The 13829-nt window shown below is 43.1% G+C and overlaps 1 protein-coding gene across 11 annotated transcripts in view; it reads right to left on the bottom strand.

The window, feature by feature from the left end:
- LOC129711148 (transcription factor 12-like) overlaps positions 1–13829 on the bottom strand; it is a 128095-nt gene that overhangs the window by 99972 nt on the left and 14294 nt on the right. The window lies entirely within an intron of this gene.

The raw sequence follows: 13829 nt of genomic DNA, 5'->3' as shown, positions 1-13829 counted from the left end.
CAAGTCGGGGCCTGATCAACCCCGGCTGGGTCGCCTTAGCGAGGGTGTCTGATGTTGTGAGACCCGAAGACCCGCGGTCACATCACTGAGGATGCATCCCAGTGCATCTAGAAGATGTATATTTTGCACACCTGCTTCAGGTGAGCTCAGCCATTAGCTTGAGAATGCTCTTTAAAGGGATTTTAAGTATTCAATTTGAGAAATTGAACTCCACCCAAGTTAAAACAAATTGGATTAATTGAGAAGTTGGGAATGGTGCAATTATGCACTAAACTCAGTTCATGCGTGTTATTATAGTCTGGCTACAAATGTGACAACATTGTCCATCATGCCACTGCCTACTCTTCCTAAAATAAGTTTGCCATAAGCCCACACTGATGCATAAAACTTGCAGCTACCAACACGCATTCTGAATTCAGAGATAAAAATAGACAATACTCAAGAGGTCAGCAGTATCAGTTGAGAGACAACCAGTTAAAGGTTTCGAGAGGCACAAATATTCTACACACAAGGCATTCATGATGCAACCCAAAGATTGAAGAGGATTCATTTCTGCTCCAAAAATAGACAAAGTGCTGGAGTAATTCTGGGGGTCAGGCAACATCTCTGTAGAACATGGATAGGTGACGTTTCGGGTCGGGACCCTTCAGTCTGAAGAAGGGTTCCGACTCAAAATGCCACCCCCACCCACCCAGAGTTGCTGCCTGACCCGCTGCGGTACTCCAGCACTGTGTGTCTAACTTTGGTATAAACAACACCTGCAGTTCTTAGTTTCTAGATTCTGTTCTAGTTATGCGGGTTCTGGGGTGGTCAAGGTGGCATCCACAGACTCAACACTACAGGTTGGGCTGGTGCTGGTCCAAGGGTGGTTAAGTGGGTAGCTTTGGAGGTGGGCTGCTCACTTCACTACTACATTTGTCAGGAGCACACAGAAGTGAAGTCAAGGTTCTCAATGCCAAATGTCAACGTACCATTTCCGCTCAGAGCAAGCTATTGAGTCAGATGGGATTACTACAATTTGAGATAAGGTCTTGCCATGCTGGAGTTTTAGAACAGTGTCCATTTTGATGGTCTAGTATTAAGAATTCAAATTACATTCCAGTCCATCAATACCAATAGACAATAGGTGCAGGAGTAGGCCATTCGGCTCTTCGAGCCAGCACCGCCATTCAATGTGATCATGGCTGATCATCCCCAATCAGTACCCCGTTCCTGCCGACTCCCCATATCCCCTCGCTATTTTTAAGAGCCCTATCTAGTTCCCTCTTGAAAGCATCCAGAGAACCTGCCTCCATAGCAAGAATGTCCTTCATCAAATTAGGGGACCAAAACTGCACACAATACTCCAGGTGTGGTCTCACTAGGGCTCTGTACAACTAATTATTTGAAATTCTGGCCTGAGAGAGGACATCGACGGAATAAGTGAACCAATGTATTTGGAGGATATTCCAAAGAACACCATTGGCTGGAGGTTCAAGGAGCACAAGTTGAGTGCACTTCTCAGAAGAATACAGGAAAACAGGGCCACTACTCCCCAGCACTCACAGGCATCATTTGATGCAAGCCACTGGTGATGTCGTCACAACTTCCAGCACTTTGTTGTGGGCTCATTAACAAGGCCGAACATTTTTATCCATCTACCTCTTTAAAAAAAGTGAAAACAAATTGGTTGCCAAAAGAGAAACAAAAAGGAGAGAGAAACAAAAGAGAAACAAAAAGAGATAAAACATAAAGAGAGAGAGAAACAGAGAGCGAGAGAGAGAAACAAAAAAGAGAGAGAACACATTACACCTAGTGCAGATCCGATTAAAATGATTCAAACTATTGTGCCCACTATGGGGATCGAGTTGAAAGCACATTTGATGCCAATTAAGAGATTTTTGCTGCTTATCAACAAGGCAACAACCATCCTCTTGAAGTAGTGTTAATTCATTGACTCCAAGCAGATGTTCACTATCCACAAGCAAGCAAAGAATCCTCTGGACATTAAAGTACACCAGCAGTATATTCGGAAAATCTAATCCATTGCATAGGTTGCGATTCCACACCAACTCTGAAAGTTGCATTTAACTTTGTCAGTCTATTTTCTCCGCCAATATCTCCTGACCCACCGAGTTTCTCCAGCACTGTTTACTTGCTTTCAATTATATCCGTTTGTGCAGGAATCTCATGCAGATCCTGGTTCTTGACAATTTTGCTACGTCACAATGTAGTTACTGAACAAATTCCACTTGAACATAAAGAGGAGCGGCAGGCATGAAACAGTGATGCCTTGGAGCTTATAGCAACCGGGTTCAATGCAGAGTTCCAGTGCTGTCTTGTGGAGTTGGCATGCTCTCTATTCAACTCCCCGGGTGCTTCAGTTCCCTCCCACTTCCCAATGCCACTTCTAGTAGGATGATCAATCACTGTAAATTGCACTCTTGCATGCAGGTGAGTGGTAGAATCTTTGGGGGTGGGATGGAGAAAGAATTGATAGGTTTGTTGGGGGAAGAAATAAAAATAAATAAAATGAGGTGTAAATGGGTGCTCAAATTCAGCGAGTCTGGAAGCATCTTTGGAGACCATGGATAGGTGACATTTGGCTCGGGACCCTTCATCAGCCACAGTATCCTTTTATGTAAACCAGCAGCTGCAGTTCCTTTTTTCTACTTAAATGATGATTTGGGCTTAAAAGTGCTTGTTTTCTTGCTGTACAACCCAGGGGGGCACTGGCATGGTCCTTACGTAGATCTTTCAGTGACGACTCCAATATTGCAACAGTCTCTTCCTAATTTTGCAAGTGTACATAGTGCCTCAACGCGTTGAAGTAACTTTCTTAAAATAGCAAGTCTGAATCAAGACAAGATTGGCCGTGGAAGGGAAGTGGAGCAAACAGCAGCTCGGGCAGAACTGCAAGTGGAGCAACTCCAAGTCTGAACCTTGACCCTGAATTTACTTGCTATAATTAACATTCAACTTGTACAAACTGGCCCAATATTTACAACATGCAAATACGTTTGTACTTTCCATGACTACATAACCAGAGAAACGGTTTATCTGCACCTAAAAATTATAAAACGTGTTCCTATAATACCCCTTACGTAACCTAAATATGGAAGTGAAGATTTGCAAAGTACTTTTCAAGAATATCTGCACAGAATTTGACTAATTGCCCATTTCCAAGATTTTCTTTTAATCCAAGGATTTATTAACATATCCTTTATAAAGAAGTTGTTCTTGCCAAGAAGACTTTTCATTTCATCCTCCAATACCTTTTTGAAGCTGCATAAAATTAAAATATTAGAATAATATTCTGCACTAAAGCAGTTACGATTTTGCTAATAATCCCAGAACACTTTATCCACATGACTATTATTCATAAGGGGCCCTTGATTAGAGTCACTAGGCTAGTTAATCACACAGAGCAGTAAGGGTAATTAACAATGTAGTTAGATCTGTAGTCATTGAATTTCCATATACAAGTTGCTACTATTTTTTTTAGATGAACAATCCTGTCGTCTTTTCTTCTCCACGGAGGGTGCCGAACCCAATTTAGCTTGCCCAAGATGCGCCACAATTGGAAAAAGCTAATTCAGCACAAACCACAAACTGAAGTGGGACTCAGTGATTCACTGGATAGACTTGCTGAAAAGCCATCCAGTATGATCTATAACCAGCTGCTTTCCTGACCCAAAATAAAATCTCAGCATTTTATCAAATATTTCAGAAGACAGCACAAAAGAAACTCTATTGCAGCGTGATACACGATCAACGATTCGGAACAAGACGTTAATACACTGAAAGAGAGCAATCCAGGCATGGTTTTCCACTATCTCGAAAACTCAGCACTCAAATATAGATTAATAAAAATTGCCAACGTGTCAACTATGTGTGTGTTTAATTGCCGTGGGAGTGGAACACTGAAATTAATATTGGTCTGTTATTGTCACGTGTTTTTTGATATCGTTTGTATTTCCCCTGTCTCCTTCCACCCACATCCCTCCCTCTGGCATTTTTAATCTTTTTAATCTCTAGACTTTGCCCACCTATCTGCCAATCAACCCCCCCCCCCCCCCCCCCCCCCCCCCCCCCCCCCCCCCCCCCCCCCCCCCCCCCCCCCCCCCCCTGCCAACCTCCCCCCCCCCCCCCCCCCCCCCCCCCCCACCCCCCCTCCCCCCCCCCCCCCCCCCCCCCCCCCCCGCAACAACTTGCCTGACTCAGTCCTGCCCCCACCTCTCTCTCTCTCCTGCAATCGGTCTGAAGGGTCCCGACATAAACATTGTCTCCAGTACAGAATAGTGAAAGGCTTGGATGGAGTGGATGTGGAGATGTTTCCACTAGTGGGAGAGTCTAGGACTGGAGGTCATAACCTCAGAATTAAAGGACGTTCTTTTAGGAAGGAGAGGAGAAATATTTTTTTTTTAGTCAGAGAGTGGTGAATCTGTGGAATTCTTCGCCACCGAAGGCTGTGGAGGCCGTCACTGGATACTTTTTAAAGCAGAGATCGATAGATTCTTGATTAGTACGGGTTATGGGGAGAAGGCAGGAGAATGGGGCTGGGAGGGATAGATCAGCCTTGATTGAATGGCGTAACTTGATGGGCTGAATGGCCTAATCTTGCTCCGATTACACGACCTTTGACCTACACACGTTGCTTTTCCTGCCGAGTTGCTCGAGCACTTTGTATTTTTCTGTTCACCTGCATCACCAGTAGTTCCTTGTGTCTGTAGACTATGTGGCAGTCAGTAATACACCAGGCAATCGGTTCATTGTAATTAGATCACAGATCTGGCAAATTTGGACTTGGACAACAATGGAATCCAACGATCAAGGTCTTGTGCAGAGGCCGTTTTGTCTGCCAAAAAACTTGCTGGACTGTTGTTGATATATAAACATGCAACGAAGAAATTTGTATTGTAATCTAGGTTTTTAAATAAATATGCAAATCAGACAATGCTGAAATTATGTCTCGAGAGAACTCAATAATGAGTCAACGTCATTGATATGACACACCATTTCCTGAATATCAGAAGGAAAGGACACAACGTGCTGGAGTAACTCAGCGAGTCAGGCAGCATCTCTACAGAACATGGATAGGTGACGTTCCAGGTCGAGACCCTTCTTCAATGCAACCTATCCTTGTTCCCCAGAGATGCTGCAAGACTCGCTGAGTTACTCCAGAACTTTGCATTCTTTAGTGTAAACCAGCACCTGCAGTTACTGGTTTCTTGTAGGGAGTTCAGAAAAGCATGGCAGCTGGTTCAAACATCTAAACATCAAGTAAGCTAATTAGTAGATCAAATGACAATGTTATTTCAGAGACGGAGGGCTCCACAGCCAAAGAATCAAACCAGGCACAGCCATTCAACCCATCCTGCTGTGCTAGCCATTACAAGGGGTTTCTTAACATGACAAATGTTACCCCACGATTCTTTATTTCCCCCCTTTCAATTAATTAGCCAATGTTCATATTACTGCCAAACATACACCTACCATCCCAACAGGCAAAGTAGGTCAGCCCATAACATGGACTGGGCAGAGAAGCAAGTCTTTTTTTTTCTTCACCAATGCCTTTAAATTCCCTGCTCGATGATCACAGGCTCCATACATCCAACAAAAACTTTGTTTCAAAGCTTTTCACCAATTTGATCAATTCCACCAATTCCCCTCAATCCCCTCCACTGCACAGAACTTGTGCATCTTCACAGAACTGAAGTCCCAGATTCCAGTGAATCCCTTCAGCACCTTCTCTTAGAGCATAGCACTTGGCCAACAATGTCTGTGCTGAACATGGTGCCCAGCTAAACCAATGTCTTCTGCCTGTGTTTGATCTACATCACTCCATTACCTGCATATCCACGTGGATACCCAGAAGTGTCTTAAACCCCACTATCATATCTGCAATGGAACTGTGGTATATGCAATTCTCTTCCTAAAAGAACTGCGCACCATCTTTAGAATGGAGATGAGATATTTATTTTGTCAAAGGGCAGTAAATCCGTGGAACTCATTGCCACAGATGGGGGCGGAAGCCAAGTCATAGGGTACTTGAAAAACAGGGGTTCTTGATTAGTAAGAATATCCATGGCTCTGGGACGATGGCAAAAGAATGGGATTGAGGGGAAAAAAAAAAAGATCAGACATAAACGAACGGCATTGGACTCGATGAGCAGAATGGCCCATTTCTGCTCCTGCCTCATGATCTAATTAACGTATTAACTGGCAAATCTGGTACACTAAACGGCAGTACTGTCCGAGTGGAATTTGCATGTTCTCGGTCCCAATTTCTTCCCACATCCCAAAATATTGGATGGGAATGCAGGGAGCAATATGGATTAGGTTAGAGATGGCTGCTTGATGTACAGTATGGACTCAGTGGGCAAAGAGTCTCAATTTCAAGCAGCATCTCTCCCTACCAGTCCACAGGATCAGAGGGAAAAATGGAACACCTTGAGGAAACCTAGACACAGGATGTACAAACTCCACACAGACACAATCCAAGGTCAGGTTTGAACCTGGGTCACTGGAGGTGTGAGGTAGTCATGTAATCTGCTTTGCCACACTAACATACTTATATAGTTTTGAAATTAGCCAGTCAATATTTTTTCCCAGTACCGTGTGCCCCTTCTAGGAAAAGTGATCCAAATAGCCCAAAATTTAAAACATGATTTTTAGAAACAAGGAACTGTAAATGCTGATTTACACAGAAGGACACAAAGTGCTGGAGTAACTCAGTAGGTCAGGCAGCATCTCTGAAGAACATGGATAGGTGACGTTTTGGGTTCAGACCCTTCAAGGGACCCTTGACCCAAAAGCCATGTCCTCCAGAGATGATGCTGCCTGACCTGCAGTTACTCCACCACTTTGTGTCCTTGTGTATTCACTATAGTTTCTTGTTTCTACAAGGAAGTATAGTGGAGTAACTCAACGGGACAAATAGCATCTCTGGAGGAAAAAATGATTGTGATGGCAATGATGATTTTTCCAGTGTCTCAATGTAACTGCATTGAAGTTATCTTTAAGCAGTTCACTTGTTCATCCTAATCATGTCTGCAATTCCGTGGTCTAATTGCAAACTTTAACACACGTTTGCCCAATTATCATTTTGACTGCTTGATAAGAGAAAGTGAACTTGACAATAGAAAGTGAAGGCAAAAAAAAGGCTGTGAACATGTTCCAATGTAACTCGGCAAAAACAGTTTAATATCAAATATCCCAGTGACTCAGTCTAGCAGAGAAGCTGACAATATGATAGCTTCCCTTACCGAAGAGGTGGTCTCAGATTTGAAACACAATTGTGGCAAGCTCAGACATTTACAAATGAGCCTTCCATTCCAGCTGTGTGTAATTTTGAGGCACAGCAAGGTGCTAGCCAAAGGGAAAACGCGTTCTGCAAGTGTCCACCCCCCCATCAGCAACATAAGAACTCAAACTAAAATATGTATTTCATGCTCACATTATGTTCATCTGTACAACTTGGCTTAATCAGTCATGGAAGGCTTCATGGGTGACAATCCCTCATCCAACCCCCTCAGAATTCACCCCAGAATGCACAAGTAACTGCAAGCAATGAGAGTGACTGGCCCCCAACTCCACACAAATGCACACACTGGATGTTTAAGTGCCTCAAGTGCCGGATGAGCATTTGATAGCACTGGGCCTGCACTCGCTGTAGTTCAGAAGAATGAAGGGGGACCTCATTGAAATGTACATTGAAATCTCTCCACTAGTGGGAAAGTCTAGTATTAGAGGTCCTAGCCTCAGAATTAAAGGACATTATTTTAGGAAGATGAGGAGAAATGTCTTTAGTCAGAGGGTGGTGAATCTGTGGAATTATTTTTGCCACAGAAGGCTGTGGAAGCCAAGTCAGTGGATATATTTAAGGCAGAGATAGATTCTTGATCAGTACATGTATCAGAGGTAATGGGGAGAAGGCAGGAGAACAGGGTTAGGAAGGAGACCAGTAAACCAACATCTGCAGTTCCTCATTTCAAAAGAAGAGAAGTAGCTGTTCCCGAGTTTCGAGCCACTCATTCAAGCTTCTCTATCTTCTTCTGCACAGAAGCATGGAAAAGGAGGAATGACTGAGGTGGGAGAAGTCTTTGATTATGCTGGCTGCCTTCCCGAGACAGTGTGGTGTAGATGGAATCATTGATGGGGAGGCTGGTCTGTGAAATGGACTAGGTTACACCCACACTTCTTTCAGCCATGGGCAGAACCACTTACATTAACAGATCATCACCTCCAACTACAAAGGGGCTGGAGGAAGGAAACCTGTATTTCTACCATGCATAAATAAAACCCAGATCAATACAAAATGTAACACTGCATCATATAGACATTCTGCAGGTGGCATCTTTGACAATTTGCTGTGGAAGAGTTTGCAGTGGGGAAATACTGAACACCAATTCATAGGGCAAATGAGCCAGTTTACATAGTAAATAGGTATAAGTGGGAGGGGCGTGCACTGGGAAATAAATTAATTTGAAAGAACGCCTACATTATTGCGTCTTGCCAATCAATATTCCCCGCTACTAAAAGGATTTTCTGTTGGGTATAGTCATTGTCATAATGCTGCCTGGATTAGAAGGTATTAGCAATAAGAGGTTGGATAAACATAGAAACATAGAAAATAGGTGCAGGATAAACTTGGGTTGTTTTCCCTGTAGTGTCAGAGGCTGATAAATGTGTATAGAAAATTAGGTAAAAGTGCCCGAAGAAGGGTCCCGACCCAAAGCATCACCTATCCATGTTCCCCAGCGATGTGGACGGACCCACTGAGCTACTCCAGCACTTGTGTAAACCAGCAATTGTGAGTCCTTGTTTCTATACAGTCATGAGGGGCATAGATAGGGTAGGAAGAACATTTCCCGAGTGACAAGATGAGTGATATTTAAAGATGTGCAGGGCAAAGATTCTTTAAAAAAAAAAGAAAAGAAAAAAAAAGTGAGTGGTGGGTGCCTGGAACGCACTGGGCTTGTATCCACTGAAATTTAGAAGGATGAGAGAGGATCTTATAGAAACATATAAAATTATTAAGGGATTGGACACACTAGATGCAGGAAACATGTTCCCGATGTTGAGGGAGTCCAGAACTCGGGGCCACAGTTTAAGAATAAGGGGTAGGCCTTTTAGAACTAAGATGAGGAAAAACGTTTTCACCCAGAGAGTTGTGAATTTGTGGAATTCTGCCACAGAAGGCGGTGGAGGCCGATTCACTTGATGCATTCAAAAGTGTGTTGGATAGAGCTCTTAACGATAGCAGAATCAAGGGGTATGGGGAGAAGGCAGGAACGTGGTACTGATTGAGGATGATCAGCCATGATCACATTGAAAGTGCTGGCTCAAAAGGCCGAATGGCCTACTCCTGCACCTATTGTCTATGTATGTATATGTACGCCAGGGATGGTGGTGGAGGTAGATAGTGGCATTTAAAAACTGTTAGCCAAGCACATGGATACACAGTTAATGGAGGGACCTGGATCAGATGCAGGCAGAGGAGCTGAGGTTAATTTAGCACAGTTCATTATTTAATTCTACCATTGTACCCATATCTTGCAGTCTTATATAGGACGATCGAGTCCAATCAACCGTTTAATGACTTTAACGAACATGATTCTTTAGCGGCAGCAACAGAATTGTATTGCACTACAACCCCATGTACAAGTACATTCCTCACACCATCAACAAAACAGGAGACCAACTCCAATCCACTGAAGAGGTGCCAATAGCAGCATCAGGCATACCCTAAAATGAGGTACTGACATGGCGATGTTACAGGTACACGTCAAACAGCCTATCCTTATTCTCCAGAGATGCTGCCTGACCCATGCAATGGACAAAGCCAACATGGACACACACAGACCTGCAGATGTTGTAGAATCTTGAGCAAAACACAAAGTGCTGGAGGAACTTAGCGGGTGAGGCAGCACTCGTGGAGGGAATGGACAGTCGACGTTTCTGACCGTGATCCTTTTTTCAAAAGACTTCGAAGAGGTTCTCCACCTTTCTCCAACTGGGAGACCCTCACTCACAGCTCCATTTCTGTGATTCCTGGCCTTTGACCATGTTCTGACCCGGACCCAGCCGCACATTTTTCCTCAACAAAATATAGTTTGAAGAAAGGTCCCAGAGCTGAAACGCAGTCTGCCCATTCCCATCATAAATGCTGCCTGAACCACTTTGTTGTAGTTTTAGAGATACGTTGTGGAAATAGGTCTTTCAGCTCTCCTCGCTCGCATCAAACACAATCACCCATACACTCGGTCTATCCTACACACTAGGGACAATTTACAGAACCCATAAGCTTGCACGTCTTCGGATTGTGGGTGGAAAACGGAAAACCCGGAGGAATTCTGCACGGCCAGAGGGAGAAGGTACAAAGTCCATGCAGACAGCACCCGCAGTCAGGATACAACCAGTGTCTCTTGCACAGTAGGGCAGCAACTTTATTACCGCACCGCTGTGCTCCCCATACTCCATCTTCCAGCACTTGCTTTGTGTATATGGGGTGTAGACAAACATGTTACCAGGTCGAAAGATATCATCACCCAATTCACTGATTCTAACAGGATCTTTAAATAGATTCCAAAAACATGGATATCTTAGAACCCTATTAAATCGTAAAAGTCTATTCTGCAGCCAACCTCGTTAATTCGAAGCAAGCAATACGAAGGAGGTACTCATTATCTGATAGGAGAATAAGAGATCAAACCACATGAGGAGGCAGCAACACAATTTGCCGCCACGAAACCCCCAAAGCCACTGGTTCTCTCCCTCGCCCACAGAGTTGTACGTGAACTAATTAGTGAAGTGCCCACTTTAATCAATGCAAGCTTTATCTACATATGTGAACTGGTGCAGTTAAGCAAACGTGATCACAGTATTACGTTTGCTTCGAGTCAGGACTTAAGCTGAATATAGTCAAAACAGACATTCTAAACTTGGAAGGCAGCAATAAGGGCCAAACACACTTAAACACAGGTGCGTTTTCTCCAAAACAAAACATTAGGTTTCCAAGTATACATCAATACAAGTATACCAAATACAAATTCTTCCATCCAATACACAAAATGAAGGAGGGACATTCATTTAATGAAAAGATCTACATTTCACCAAACAAGCCAAATAGCTAGACTTTTCGGTAGGAGCAAACTATTAGTAATCGGTTCGCACCCATTCCAATGTGGGTAGCACAAGTTCAATTATTGCTGGGTGAACCATTTCTTCCAACAGACTTTTATGGAAACACACTGATTATGGATCAACAGCAGGAAACGTACACCAGACTAATCAGGCTAAAGGAGAACACTCACACATTACTGCTTCACTCACGTGCCAAGTTTAGACGAAACAAAGAAAGAGTCCTAATGATCCGATAGTCCAATCGTTAACCTTGAATATTACCCTTGCAATTTCAGCAAAAAACCTGCATTATAATCCCAAGCAATGCATGTCATAAAATGCAAATATACGCTGGTCATTTTATTGCATTGAGGATTTGTTGACTTTACTAACAGAACCATTACTTTTAGATTCTCATTAAGGGCAGATATAAAAAAACTGAAATTGTATTTAAAATTAATTTAAAATAAAAATGATAGTTATTTTTTGGTTTAGCGACACACCGTGGGAAACAGGCCCTTCGGCATGATCCCTGTACACAATTTCTAGAGGCCAATTAGCACATATTCTGAATGTGGGTGGAAACCGGAGCACCCAGAGAAAACCCATGCAGTTAGAGGGAGAACTTACAAACTCCGCACGGGCAGCACGTGTAGTCAGGATCTCCTGCGCTGCAAGGCTGCAACTCCGCTGCGCCGCAGTTTGTATATTAAAAAAATATATACTTGTGTACTTGGATCTACCACTTGTTGATCCAAATGGCAGGATCTCTTTGCTTTCAAGATATCAACAAGTACAGTTGTTAATTTCACCTCAAAATGAACAGCAGCAATTCGCTAAGTTGAGAGAATGGCTCTCAAGTGGCCGAAAACCTTACCCTAAAATCGAACAGCGCTCTCACTTTCCCCAAGAGTTATACTGACTGTTTCTCTGCACAAAGTTTCAGTAATATCAATATTTCCAACAAACTGGTTTGTAAGCATTTTCAGCCATAGAATATTTATCCACTCCATACACAAAATGGTGGTGACATACACGACCAATATGCACCCATTTTCTGTTATCATGAAATGTAGCTGTTAATAATGCAATTGACCGGGAGGGGGGGTTCAAATTATCGAAAGTAGCCAATTATGACCAAAGCACAAACACTCAATTGAACCAAATATTCCAATTCCAACTGAAACATTCACACCTCAAATATTATCCTGATGTATACATCAGTAAGCAACTTTGAGAGGTGACATCACGGCAGAGAACAAATTGACAATTTTGGATGTGGAATCGAGCACAGACGTTGTGTTGCCATGGATCATTTGTGCCGCTGGCATCTGTCAGTACAGAGAGCCTGAAGTAGGGTCCCAACCCAAAATATCACCTTTCCATTTTCTCCAGAGGTGCTGCCCGAGCCACTGAGTTACTCCAGCATTTTGCCTCTATCCTATTTTACATTGCCCAACCACACCGTTGAGTCACAATTCAAAAACAAAATCCGAAGTCAATCAAGTCATCAACACTCGACTAGAAATCAAATCAAGCACACGTGCACGTCAAACTGCTAAAAACAGAGCCAACACATTGCACAACATGGAACTGGCACTTCACACACAGCAGAGAACAAAGAGATCAGCACTGGGGGAGTGTGTCATTATCTTCTGTCCGAGACTTTTAACACTAGGCCCATTTCTGATAGGTACAACATTGTTTTGAAAGAGCAATAGAAGTGTATCCTGGTTAATATTTGCTAAACACCAATAAGGCCGATCAGTTTTCTAATCCATTGCTGATTAAAAGTTTACTGCAAGTTCTACATTACAAAGTTAACTAGACCACTGTAAAATCAGCAAAACACAAAGTACTGAAGTGATTTAGCAGATCAGGCAGCATCTCTGGAGGGAATGGATGACAATGTTTTGGGTCAGGACCCTTCTTCAGAATATAGAATGTTTTAAAAGGTTTTAAAATGCCTAGAAAAATGCAAGAACTTCAATAGTTGTTACAATATATTTTCAGAAGAGATGGCAAAATAAATCCAGACTTGGGGCAAAAACCAGGATTGAGAACTTATAGAGAAAAGTTGACACGCATGCTAAACCCGAACTGGTGGTGAGTATTTTCACAGAACAAAGACCCCAGGCAAATGCAGTGAAAGCAACCAGGATGTAGACCAATCCTAGCTTTGAGATAGAGGCACAAGGAACTGCAGGCACTGGTTTTCAAAATAAAACAAGGAGTTTGGGAAGAACTCAGCGGGTCAGGCAGCATCTTCGGAGAACATGGATAGGTCCACGTCAGGACCCTTCTTCAGACTGATTTTGGTGGCAGGGAGGGAGTACAAAAGAAAGTTGGCGGAAAGGCGAAGGTGGGACAAAGGTGGATAAAAAGGTAAGTGATAGGTGGATAGAGGGGGGGGGGGTACATCACATTGATTGAGAAACATGCTCCGTCTTTCCCTCCAATCCCCTCCCCTTGCCATGGAGAATGAAGATTAGTTTGAAAGTTACCATGGCCCTCGTCACTGGCGGCACTAGAACTTCCCCCACAGGTTATTTGCTTCATTGCAAACTTGCTGCTTCTCAAAAGTAGATAGTACTGAAACATCACCTCCACACCCCTCACTAATTTCTTTTTTTTTTTGCAAAGTAAAAATTCCACCAGCAAATATAACAGTTCAGTAAAGGAAGAGGTCTATAATGTCAATGCCAAGATAAACTAATCTCCTC

The sequence above is a fragment of the Leucoraja erinacea genome, chromosome 29, assembly GCF_028641065.1.
Source record: "Leucoraja erinacea ecotype New England chromosome 29, Leri_hhj_1, whole genome shotgun sequence".
Taxonomy (NCBI): domain Eukaryota; kingdom Metazoa; phylum Chordata; class Chondrichthyes; order Rajiformes; family Rajidae; genus Leucoraja; species Leucoraja erinaceus.
This window is presented reverse-complemented; position numbering and strand designations above follow the sequence as displayed.